Below are 13,623 nucleotides of genomic sequence, written 5' to 3'. Positions count from 1 at the left end.
ATATTCTGGATCACAGAATGACCACATTAAGTTGACCACAGTTGAGTGAGTGATAGGCATCTGACTCAGGAGTACGCAATCCAGACTGGCCATTGGCCAATGAGTTGGCTTGTCATGGAAATTTCTCTCCAAAGATTAATGGCTTGAGCAACATGAAAAGAACAGAGCAGTTAGCAGTGAGCACAGAGACTTAAGAGTCACAAGGTAAACAGAGACTGGGTAGGGGAGTGCAAGGGGTGGGCCACAGCTCTGAGAACACAGAAGCCATGAGCCAGAGAGAAGCTACATAGAGCAGAGAGTGAGGGAACCAGGTGAGGGAGGCAGAGAAGTGGACAGGCATGGAGAGGGCAACACATGGAGAAGAACAGAGACACGACAGCATGCTTTTCTACCGCTGCTCAGACCCAGAACCCTCACATCTGAAGAGCCGTCTGCACTCTCCTCCCCAGGCCTGGCTCACCTTGGGGTTGGCTCCCTCCTGAGCCTGCCCACTCAGCTTCTCCCGAGCACCTTGCAAGCCCGGCTCGGTGGCTGACATTCTCCTTTTCTTACTCCCGTGTACATCCTCGCCACAAACTCTGCAAGATTTGAGGACTCCTGATGGAGTCTGCTTCTTGCAATCCAGACTCTTTGACAACCAGGCTACCTTTGGGGATCTGACAGTTTGAGCTTCAGAGCCCAGGTCTCAGGCATTTGTCTCCCAAAGCCGGGGGAGCTGAGTTCAGCCCTGTGGTCTGGAATCTTGAATCTCTGACATCTTTATTCCTGGAACCCCACATGAAATCCTCACCATTAGGACTGTCAAGGAATCCATGCAGGTTGGCTGGTCTTTGGCCATCTGTTCACCCATACTAGTTCCACTGTCCTTTGAGGACTATCATCAGCCAAATTGCTGCTAGAGGTTGGATAGCTAGAGATGGATGCTCAAACCTTAATGCAGGCTCTCTCCTAAAATTGGCAAAGCATGAAGCATAGGTGGAGGTTCCCCACCAACCTGCTCTAGCCCATACCTCCAGGGGCTCATGTACAGACATGGAGTCCCAGCTTTTAAGTTCAAGCTCCATTTACACCTCCACCACATCTTCAGTAGCCACCCTGTGGCCCACCTTCAGACACAGGGGTTTGCAGGCCAATGCTGAAGTTCCCTGGGAGGCTGGACCCAGGAAAGAAGTCTCTGTAAACCTGGGAGGTAGCTCAGGTCTGTCTGGTCTTGGGTGCCGAATACTTTAAACATGGTCCAGAAGGGTACAGGGTGTTGGGTGCCTGCTCTCTCTATTCTATCTCCAGCCCCAACAAGAGCAGCAGCATTGCTCTGGTTTCTTCCGAGGCTGTAGACAAGGACTGTCACCTGCACTGTGCTCACTGTGGCCAGGGAACACGTGGAAAGCCTCATTATCATTATTCCTAATTTGCACATGAGGGCACAAGGGCACAGAGAGATGAAGTAACTTATCAAGGAGCATCTGAGTGGCAGCAGTAAGATTCGAACCCTAGCAGTTTGGCCTCACGGTCTGTGCCATAACCATCTGGCCACACTGCCTCTGCAGCCCAGTGCAACTGAGGTTCCATGCTCACATCACGTTCCAGCTGGGAACACCCGTGGGAGCACCGAAACCACTCTCCTTTTGTCCATGGCTGCCTTGCCTCAGCCTTGCCTGTTCAAGAGCCTCTCCAGGAGGAAACGTGGAAGAGAGACAGTCTACTGGGGGAAGACAGATGGGGCCAGAGTGGGGACAAGGTCAAAGCCAATACCTGCCCTTCACTATGCACTTGCTGTGGGATGCTCTACCTACAGCATCTCATTCAATCCTCCCCTCACTAACAGCTTGCGAGTAATATCCCCATTTAAAGAAGCCTAAACAGAGATTTAAAAGACTGTATAACTTGGTAATTGGCTTAAGTAGAATCTGAACGCAGGCCCTTCTAGTTCTAAGAGAACAGCATGTGGCAGTCACATTGCAGGGGCCCAGTGCAATCCCCCTTTTCCTCCCTGCCTCCTGCCTGCCCTCTCTTATTCCTCCTCTCTACTCCTCTCCCCTACTTTGCTTCCTCCCTTCTTTCTTTCCCTTTTCCTGCTCTTCTGGGGACAGAGATGGTTGCTGGGTAGGCCCCTCCTCCTCTGACAGTCTCCCTGGTACGACCATTGACATTCCCTGGTCAATGCTTGGTAAGGTGGGGGAATGAGAAGGCAGGGACAGATGGGGAGAGAGCGGGACAGGAAAGGAGGTGAGGGGCAGAGAAGGAGGGAGGAGAGAGAGAGAGAGCGCAGGAAACAGGGTAGGAGAGGGGGAGACAGAACGAAGGGGCCTGGGACACCCACCCCCCTCCCCCCGCTGCAGGGTCTTCAGACTGGGGCGTGGGCTGCTGACCCAGAAACACAGAGCTCACTTGCAGCTCTCCCTAACTACATCTTCAACGGCTGGTGAGGGAGAACATTTACCAATAAATATTTGCACAGCCATGTAGCCATGGCTGCCACGCACTGACACAGACACAGAGGAGCTGGCCCACTCTCGCGACCTGCACTCCCCTGTACCTTCTCCCTCTGTAGTCCGTGGGGGACTAGAGAGTCCCTGCAGCCTGGCCTAGGGCTTGGGGTCCAGGGCTGGAAGCCTGCGGCCCTCTGAGGTCTTCCTGGGCACTGCTGGCACTGCAAGCTCCTAGGGGGCCCTGGGGCAGTCCGTGTCTGAGCTGTGCAGTAGCGAGCAGGGAGCTGCTTGAATGTCTGAGCTGAGACGGGCTTTGGGGACTGACTGCTGTCACTTCCTCGGTTCTTGAAACTTCCAAATGGTCTAAAGCCACAGGCAGGTCCCAAATCACCATAGTGTGGCTGAGAGTTGAAGTCAGGATAGACTAAGTGCATAGATGCACAACCTGCAGTTCCTAATGCTTGACACAATGCGTTGCCTCCTCTCACTCAGCCAGGGGCTCCCTGGAGGTGGTGTGAGGGCTCTGCTCCATGGAGTCACACAGGCACCCAGGCCCTAGCCATCTTTGGCACTGCCATCTCTACAAGGTCCCCACAAGAGGCAAAGGGAAGGTGGGGTCTCCCCCAAGGGAGGTTTTGAAAGGCCAGGCCCAGAGGTAAGTCCATTACTCCTGCCCCCACTCTGTGGGCCGGAACTCATCACGCAGCTGGCTCCACAACAAGGGAATCCCAGGAAAGGAGAGGGAGGAAAAGTCGATGATGGGCAGGAGCAGCAACGTCTGGAAGGAGGCGGGACTTCCTTTCCTTTCACTCGGAGGGCCCACGATTGGTTTCTCAGCTATTTGTTTCATGCCAGACCCTCTACAGAGATGATTTCATTTTGTCCTCACAACGGTTAGTGCCAAGGACCAGCATTACTCCTGGGTGCAGAGGGTAGAAGGAAGGCAGAGAGAGGCTCAGTGACTGCGTGTGGTCACACAGCTTTGGACAGATGGTTCCACTGGGATGTGAGCCTGGCTCTTTCTGACCCTAGGAAGTGCTCCCGCCTGCCCCAGGAGCTGAGCATGCCGAGGGTAAGGAACTAAGGACAAGACGTGCATGCTGGAATTCAGCCATGGCTGGGTCAAGTCAACCTCTAGCAGTCAACAGAGAAGCGGGGCCTTTGTCCCCCACAGTGGTGTCCTCACCCCGACTCCTAGGCAGGGCCTGTGAGGCACAGAGCCTCTGAATCACCATGCAGCTTGACAGCACATCCCCTACCGAGCAAAACTGCTTTTAAAAAGCACTTACTTTTTATGATCTAATTCAGGATGACACTGAATATTCTCCTGCCGATGCCTCTTCCCCCTTCCCACCAACTCCTCCTTCTTTGCACCCTCCTCCCTTTCGGTGTCCCCTGCCCCCCAAACCTCTGCCTTGCTTGTGGGCACCAAGGCCCACGTCCAGAGCCCAGGCTCTCCCCATCCTTGAGATAAAGCTGACCCCACCAGCAGGAATGCGCCATCCCCAGGCTGTGGCTTGGCAGCCTCCCACTCCACGTTCCTCTCATTTCAGATCTTGCCTTTGCCACTTGTGTGCTCGTGGAGATCATGAACAAGGGGGTCAGATAGGTGCAGTTCAAGGATGCCTCCACCACTTGTACATTTGTTCCAGGGCCTTGGTCAAAATTAGCCTCCCTTGCTTTCTTCATCTGTTAAATATAATGATAACAGCCTCACAAGCTGTGGTGAGGTTTAAGTGAAATAATTCAAGTCTCAGCCCAGTGCTTAGCACACAGAAATAGCAGAATTCCTCTTGCTTTTCTCAGCTCTGGTCCAAACATGTGTCCATGAGTAGGTAGTCCTTTGAATGCCTCCCCCATGGCCTGAGTCAGAGGGCGCTGCCTCTGCTCAGCCTCTCACCCCATTCTAGCTCTCCAAGATATCGCTACGCACAAAGCAGTTCCTACACCTGCCATTCTGAGTTGATGGGAGGGAAGCCAAGGAAGCACTTTGTGAGAGGCACTGTGCAATGAATCAAGAAGGGGAGAGGAGGTAAGTCCAAGTCTTCTGAGAAGTTGACACCAAGAAGGGGTTGAACGTGCTCGGATTTTAAGGAAATGTCTACAGGGAAAGAAACAGGAAGATCAGGGGATGCTATGAGACCACAGCACAGGTCTGGCCTGAGTGAAGGAAGGAGAAGGAAGACTGGGTGGATGTGCCCTAGCCTGGCCTGCCATGGAGTCTAAGGAAGGTTTGGCAAAACTACTGAGAGTTCCTGAGGCAAAGTTGTTGACAAAGGGGTCCCTAAGTCATTGGTGGAGAACAGCCCATGAGCTCATGGGCTCCTGCAAAGGCAGCCATGGATTTCAAAGCATGGCAGCCATGGCCTTGTTCAGTTACCAAAGTGCATTTAGTACTAAGGAGTCTGCGAGGTGCATTACCATGGCCACCCACAGGAGAGAGCGAGAGCGAGAGTGAGAATGAGAGCAACAGTGAGAGAGAGAGAGAGAGAGAGAGACAAAGTGAGCCCCGTGGGCAGAGGCCCCCTATCAGTCCACTGATGGGGGAGCCATGAGATGGAAGAATGCAAAGCAATAGGTGACAAAAGGACTGGGACTACAGAATTGTTGGAAATTACAAAAGACAATCTCATTCATGTTTCTCGAGAGATACAGAGTGCTAATTCCCTTTTATTACTTTAGGCTACCTGGGCTATGCGCCTTCCCAGGCAACTTTCAGAATCTGAGACAGACTGTATGTAGAATCTGAGGCTGTCTTCAGTGTTCAGCAAATTGCTTGATAAACACAGTGCCTATGATGCAGCACATGTGGTTCCGAGTGCTTTGTAACTATTGACTCATTTCGTCCCTACAACAAGCCAAGATGTGGAAGTGATTGCCGCCATACCCATCTTGTAGAAGAGGAAGTGGCAGCACTGAGACTGAGTCCCCTGCCAGGGGTCACGCCCAGGAAGTGGTGGAGCTGGGATTTGGCCACCAGAGCCTGTGCTCTTGCCTGTTACAGCAGGCTGCCCCCAACCCTGGCTACCACCTTGTCTCCATTCTCTTGCCCCACTCCTCTCCTCTGTGTTACCACCTCAGCTTGGCACACCAGCCCCATGGCGTGCAGCCGTTTTCACCTGTGACCCCAACTCTCCCACACATTCTCTGAGGACAGTGAGGGCCCAGCCTTCCCTGAGCCCTCCAAAGCACGCAACCAAGGTCAGCCTGGTATGGTCGCTATACATACGCTGAATCCAGGTATGAATCATTGGCTAGAGAGGCTGTACCTCATAAACCCCAAACTTTGCTGTTTGCTTAGCTAAAAATCAGCTCTAGAGTAGGACCGAGGTCCAATGGGCATCCTGGGGGAGGCGTAGAGCCATCTCCAAGACAATGTCACAGCCATCAGTGGATGCTTATACCCTGCAAGCTTCTGAAGGTCTAACTCTCCTGTGTGCTACTGCCCGATCAATCCTTTATCCAGCCTCTTAGTAAAGTCTTCAGACCTCTGCTTCCATGTAGAACTGGAGGCTTAATTCAGTCCCAGAACGCTGATTGGCTTAGATATAATGCTTGTTCCATAGGTACTTAGAAAGGAAAATATTTATTGGGACAAAGAGACCTGGAGACGTCTATAGGATTGGGAAAGAGTAGGCTCCATTTGTGGTCATTTTCATAGCAATGCTTTGAGCCCTACCCTTTTAAGAACTGAGAAGCCAATCAGATCACTCCAAGAATGGGTCTTTTGGAAATCTGGACCCTCAACACTTCCATGGCTCCAGAAGACCTTGTAATTGGGGCTCCTAGGAAGTAAACAGTGTGGCTAAGGTAGGTTTAGTTTTGGCTGAGAGGCTGGAGAAACCCAGCCTCAGTCCCTCAGTCCTGGTCCAGCTGTACACCTGGAGACGTGCCATGGGGGAAGAGACATCATGGCACGGAGATGTCAGGGAAGGGAAGGGGAGGGTGATGGAGGCACCAACCAGGCTGTGCTTTCCCCAGTGAGGAGGCCTTTTGCAAACTCAGGGGAGTCTGCAGGCAGCAGGCAGGCTGAGCTGTGCTCCCTTAGGGACCAGCGGTGGTAACTGCAGTGGGCTCTGAGGTCAGGCACCAGGCTGGTGCTCCTGTCTGTCTCCCTCTTAGCTCTGCAGCTGGCACCTGGACTCTGCTTGAAAAGAACTGATTTGAGCGCTGTGCGCTGACCGCAGCGTGCCGGCCGCGGAGGCCACTGGAGGGTGAACCAACAGCAAAAGGAACACCTTTCTATCTGTCTCTCTCTCACTGTCCACTCTGCCTGTCAAAAAAAAAAAAAAAAAAAAGAGAGAGAGAGAGAGAGAAAAGAACTGATTTGGGGCTGGTGCTGTGGCACAGTGGGTTAAAGCCCTTGACCTGAACACCTGGCATCCCATATGGGCGCCGGTTCGAGTCCCGGCTTCTCCATTTCCCATCCAACTCTCTGCTATGGCCTGGGAAAGCAGTAGAAGATGGCCCAAGTCCTTGGGCCCCTGCACTCACATGGGAGACCCAGAAGAAGCTCCTGGCTCCTGGCTATGGATTGGCACAGCTCCAGCCATTGCAGCCAACTGGGGAGTGAATCATTGGATGGGTGATCTGTCTCTCTCTCATGACAAGAGCCTTGGGTGATTACTGACACCATAAACTAGAGTGTCAATTGTTAAATCAACAACAGGAGTCACTGTGTACTTGCTCCCCATGTAGGACCTATGTCCTTAATGTCTTGTACTATGAGAATTAACGGTAGCACCAATTTTCAAACAGTACTTTATACTTTGTGTGTCTGTGTGGGTGCAAACTGTTCTGTATATAAAGCTAATTAAAAATGAATCTTAATGAAAAATGGGGGCCGACTGGTGCTATGGCTCAGTGGGTTAACACCCTGGGCCTGAAGTGCTGGCATCCCATGTGGGTGCCGGTTTTAGACTCGGCTGCTCTACTTCTGATCCAGCTCTCTGCTGTGGCCTGGGAAAGCAGTAGAAGATGGTCCAAGTTCTTGGTCCTCTGCACCCACGTGGGAGTCCCAGAAGAAGCTCATGGCTCCTTGTTTCAGATCGGCGCAGCTCCAGCCATTGCAGCCAAATGGAGAGTGAACCATCAGGTGGAAGACTCACTCTCTCTCTCTCTGCCTCTCCTCTTTCTGTGTAACTCTTTCAAATATATAAATCTTTTTAAAAAATGAAGAATGGGATGGGAGAGGGAGCAGGAGATGGGATGGTGTGTGGGTGGGAGGGTGGTTATACAAGAAAGAACCACTATAATCCAAAAGTTGCACTTTTGGAATTCATATTTATTAAATAAAAGTTTTCTATTAAAAATATTAGATCCAATGAATAAATCAACTTTTCCAAAACAATTCATTCTAAGGATAGTATAACGTTCCATGTTTTAGTGTATCAGAAAAGCTGTAACCAGTGCACAAAAACTATGAAACTACAAATCCTAGTTCTGGCTACAGCATGAAAAAAAGTAAATTTAGACCTTTTTGTTCCTCAGGGCATATAGCCTCAGTGTCTGATAGGGAAATCCTACTCTACTGCAAGTAAGTGCATTTAATTTTGAAATTTATTGCTTAAAATGTATTTGCAGTAAAATTTTCATCCTAAAGCTTTATTCACAATACTATGTCGATATTTGAAAGAATTAAGGTATAAAGTATTTATCTGAAAAAATGATAAGATAAAGTATCCTCAATCTATAGCAAGATAAGGGAATTTTTTATAAATTTATAAAATATATATAAAATATATAAAATTTATAAATTTCATAAAAATAAAAGCCTTGTGAAATAAAGGACTAGGTAGCTCTGCACAAACTGGATGACACACATTGAAAAGTCTCAAGTCTATAAGAGTCAACAGTGTGACAGAAGGAAAAGCTTATTGATAAAAGGGAAATATTGGGCTGGGTCTGAATAAATGGTGTTCCAAGAGTAGAAGTAAAAGACCAGAAAGGACAACATGAGTTTGATTAAATCCAATGGCATGGGAGGAAAAAAATCTGTCCATGCAGCATGGTGGAAATGAATGTTCATGATAATATTAAGCGGAAATATCTAAATGTTCATCATACAACAGAACTGTATTCTACTACATTGAACATTGTTTCACAACAAAAAGAAGTATAAATAGATGTTATAACATGGATGGCAGTATACTACTAAAAGTATATACTGAAAGTAGTATACTAAGTGAAAGAAGCCATTCATAAAAGGCTACATACTGTAGGTCTCTATTAAAATGAAATTTCCTGGGCAGGGAAATCTCTGGAGATGAAACAGAGTGGTGGTTGTGTAGGGCTAAGGAAGAAAGAGGGACCGAAGGGGTGATGGAGAAGTTATACATGGTTTCTTTTCAGGGTTGATTACAAATATTCCAAAATTGATTGAGGTAATGGTTATCCAACTCTGGGAACATACTTTGGAATAGTGAATTTTGTTATATTAATTGGGTCACTCTACATATGCAAAATATGTAAGAGTACTTTGAAAAGTTTGTCAAAATGGGTTAAGAGGTAAGGAAGTTTTTGCAAAAAAAATTTAAATTGATGCACACTTTCTCAGAGTGCGCATTTCCTGTGAACTAAATGAAATTGTATCTCAGTTACTCATTTTTAAAAATCTAGGAGCAGGACCTATTTTGTACGTATAGACTATACATGACCTGAACATTTCCCTACTTCTATGTGTGTACATGTTTGTGTGTGTATATACATACATATATGTGAAGTTCAAAAGAAAGAAATGAGAATCTTCAGTTAGATTGTATATTTTATACAACATTAGCATTTTGTGGAACAGTATAATGGAATTTCTGAACAATTTATCCTGGAACACATTAAATTAATATACATAGGTTCTATGTCTTGTCACATAAGTGAAAATAAGAACCAAATTTTAGAGAATTATAGTGAATTTTATCCTTCAATTTAATCTTCCCTGTTTCACCATGGCAGTGCAATACTACTGACTGTATTATATAACAAGAAAAATGTCTCTCAACTTCTGGGAAGAATGATAGTTAACTGTGACCTTTTTAATTATTTTAATAAAGAACAGAAGAAAAAATGCCAAGTACAGTGACTGTCAGAGTTTAACAAATAAGTACCTTATAATGATAAAACCATGCTAAGACTACAACGAAAATTAACAACAAATCTGTGTTTACTGACATTTTGTATCCTAAAAACACTTGTATTATTAAACCAGCCCTAGAATTCCTGTTGACACATTGGATAGGATATGTACTTTTCTGCTGATCTCACCAAATTTGATCTTTAATTCTTTGTCTCATCATCTAACTTAGTGAACTAATGTGTCATAATTTCCAGTGTTACCTGTACTACAGAATGTGCTTACTGGGTGTCAGCTACTTGAAGTAGTTTCACATCCACTTAACAAAATATATTTATTACCATTTATTATTTATCACCTTTATAATGAGTGTTCTATTTAATCAATGGTATATGCGAATTGTTCCATATTTGTAAGTCATGGCTTTTCATTTTTATGATGGGGCATAAGTGATACATTCCATAGGACACATATTTTGAATTTTGATCTTTTCCTACTCTAGGACTGTGCCATGTTACCTGTCCTCCCTTAGGATGCTGGGCAGCAGCAGTGACCTGCATCTCCAAGTCAACTACCCAATCAAAAGGGGAAATGGCCCACAGTCTTCTGTGTACTATGTTGCTGGGCTAGAATGCTGAGAAGGGGGCATGTATTAAATACGTTCTTCACTTAGGATATTTTTCATTTAATGATGATTTTATCATCATGTAACCCTATCAAAAATCAAGGAGCAACAATACTTTGAATGTCATCACCACACACATCAATCCACATTCTTTCCATCATGCATACACATTACTGACTAAACTGAGATAAAAAAGATGTCACCTTCCTGCATAATCAATGTTATATTATTTAGCCAACAGATTCAGTTCACTATTTCTCCCCTGATAAATCTGTAACACTTAACAAGCTACTGAAGTATCACAGAGCAATCAGTGTGTTGGTACACTAAAACTAGTACAATTCTACAGCATAGAACTATAGAGTGTAAGCAACTTACTTGTAAAAATGGCTAAAGTGAATAAGAAAAATACCTGTGAGGAACTTAATTTTGCTAAAATTTGCACATTTATAATTTGATAAAAAGGAGGGACCATTAAAAATTGCTGAGAGGTTATAAGAACACATCAGTTGACAGTGAAACACCTTTGGTTGAAGACAAGTTGGCATGAATAACAAAATTATACCAACTAAAATAGTTAAAAAGTTACAAGGGAAACGTATGATGTGGTGCAGCATCTTTGCTTTTGTTCATCTGGAAATCTGGCATGAACTGTCAAGGTAATCCACATAATTCAAAATCTTTTCAAAATGTTTCTTTTAGGTCTGAGCATTTCTGTTGAGTTCATCATGGTTTTAAATATGGCAAGATAAAAACATTAAAAGTATTTTAGGAGTATAGAATTTATTATTATTTGTATGTTGAATTTCCTGGCATTCTTATCCACAAAAATCCATCATAAACACCCTGTCATGGACATAGTTTGAACTCATTTACTGCAAGTCTAGAGTAAAAGAATGTTTCAATGTTTCCTAATTCATGAAAATGACTGGTCAACACAAATGTTCTTGTTCTGTAGATATAAATATCTGCATAATGCAACAGCACTCTATTGACACTTAAAGAAACTATTTGGTAAAATCAACAATCTCATTCTCCCATATAAGTGTTTACATGTAATCTTGTGAGTAATTTTTATGAACAAGGACATGAAAGACAGGGTAATCCTGTTTTACTTGATAAATTTTTATATGGTATTCACTATCCATTAATTGGAATCCTGGATTACACATCTATCTTTTGTGAGATTGAACTAAGTCCTTTAAAGGCTGATGAATGTAGACTAACAGGTGAAAGTTTGTTTCCGAACCTGCAGTGTTCAGAGCATTATGGAACTCTGTAAGACAATGCCAGAGTAGTCATTTCTAGATAATCAATGGCACCTATTTCCTTTTAAGAACCCAAAGATGTAACATTCCTTGTGGTGAAAAAGCATGTATAATGAACCAGTAACATTCTGGATAAGGAGTACAACTTACACTCTCAAATAAATTTACTATTAAATCCCAATGAAGAGTTTAGATTTTAACCAAAGAGATTCAGAATTCCATACCATGTCATCACTTGATTTTATTCACACTTCAAAAGGTACTGTAAATATTACTAGGGACTCCAAGTGACATTTCTACAACCATGACCATCACAACACTACTCACAGTAGACCAAAGGTAGAAATCATGGAAATGTCCATCAACTGATGAAAGGATCTAAAAGATCCACTGTAAACAAAATATTGTTTTCTAATGTAACACAATTAGAATTTTAAAATGTAATCTGACTACTTAAACAATTTTATGAGTTCAGTCCATTCCTTCTATAAAGGTTAGCAGATTTGCTTTGGTAGTAGCAAGTAGTATCTGCATAAATACAGAAAAATATACTTCTCAATGAGACTTTTCTTGTTAGGCAAAATATTTTCCTAATCTCCTAGCAGAGATATAGAAACACCTTCTCAGTGTGACAGAGGTTAAGAGACTGACTTACTGAACTTGGTCTTACCAGATTTTTCTGCAGCTCTTCAATACTGCCAGCATGCAGTTTGATGATATCTTTCATTTCCAAAATTTCAGACTGAAGCCTACAATGTACACGGAAAATATTTTCACCCATCAATCTAAGCATATACATAATTTCTGACTAATTCTTAGATGGGACTTGATTCAACATTAGATATGGGATGTATACATCACAAGTGGTGGCTTAGAACACAGTGCAAACAATGCCAGAAACAAGAATTTCGTTTTTATCTTTTATGCTTCACACATAAAAATTCATTTTGTCATAAAACAAAATCTCTCATCTCTTGTTCTCCAGAAATGAAAGTTCAGGTCTATTATTGATATCTAACTTTGATCATAATTGGGTATATAGTAGTCAGTCTAGTACCAGATGATTTAGCTTGTGTTTCAGTCTATGTTTTTTTAAATATTTATTTATTTGAAAGGCAGAGTTACAGGGAGGCAGAGAAAGGGAGGGAGGGAGGGACAGATGGACGGAGGGGGAGAGAGAGAGAGAGAAAGAGACAGTCTTCCATCCACTGGTTCACTCCCCAAATGGCCACAATGGCCAGAGCTACACTGATCCAAAGCAAGGATTCAGGAGCCAGGAGCTTCTTCTAGTCTCTCACGTGGGTGCAGGGTCCCAAGTACTTGGGCCATCTTCTGCTTTACAAGGCCACAACAGAGAGCTGGATTAGAAGTAGAGCAGCTGGGACATGAACCGGTACCCATATGGGATGCCAGCACAGCAGGCGGCTTTACCTGCTAGAACACAGCACTGGCACTACAGTCTCTGCTTTTTGATAGATGCGTTCAATTTTCACTTTTTAATTTTTTGTTTCTCATGATCCAGTTTAGAATGTAGCATTCTAATATTAACAGCCAGAATATTAAGCTGTACACTAGACTAGATCATTGTTTTTGTTAATGTTTCCTCACTCATTTATAAATGATTTTAAAGACTGCTGAAGCAATCTTTTAAAATTGTGATATTCTCAAAATATTTTCTTTTTCCATGTTCTGAAATTTATTGTACTATTTCCAGTCTTAATGATGCAATTTTAAAGTAAGTGAATTTTATGTAGCGTATCATTTTCCTTTTTATGACCACTGAAAACCTAAGTAAGGGGATGGGCAATTGTCTCAGGAGCTAAATCATTGCTTGGGATACTCAAATCCCACACCCAAGTTCCTCGCTCAAGTCATGGCTCCTCCACTTCTGATGTGTCTTCCTACTAATGCGCATTCTGGGAGGCAAAAGATGACAGAACAAGTCCTTGGGTTCCTGCCACCCATTTGAGAATTCAAATGTTTTGAACTTCTGGCTTCAGCCCAACCAACTGCTGCTGTGGACATGTTGCAAATAAACCAGCATATGGACTATCCCTCATTGTTAGTCTATGCCACTCCACTTTAAATAAAATGAGAATATATATATATATAAAATTTTAAAAATAAAAAGGAATTTTCACTGATACTCAATGGAATATTAATCTTCCTCTGAAACTAAATAATAATCTGTGCACTTAAACAATGAAAGGCTTGTAATAAATGGTGCCCAACTGG

At 44.2% G+C, this 13,623-nt stretch overlaps 1 long non-coding RNA gene across 2 annotated transcripts in view; it reads right to left on the bottom strand.

Moving 5' to 3' along the window:
- Nucleotides 1-13,623, bottom strand: part of LOC127488152 (uncharacterized) — a 36,543-nt gene that overhangs the window by 794 nt on the left and 22,126 nt on the right. The window contains exon 3 of one of the 2 annotated variants that reach the window (XR_011390883.2): nt 12,059-12,137. The exons of the other annotated variant lie outside the window; for it this stretch is intronic. This is a non-coding gene — a long non-coding RNA (uncharacterized LOC127488152). The remainder of the gene's footprint in view (nt 1-12,058; nt 12,138-13,623) is intronic. 2 annotated transcript variants of the gene reach the window in all.

This window comes from Oryctolagus cuniculus, chromosome 1 (genome assembly GCF_051225735.1).
Source record: "Oryctolagus cuniculus isolate XC-2025 breed Fujian yellow rabbit chromosome 1, ASM5122573v1, whole genome shotgun sequence".
Classification (NCBI taxonomy): Eukaryota; Metazoa; Chordata; class Mammalia; order Lagomorpha; family Leporidae; genus Oryctolagus; species Oryctolagus cuniculus.
Note: the sequence above shows the minus strand (reverse complement) of the source record. Positions and strands in the feature narration are given on the sequence as shown.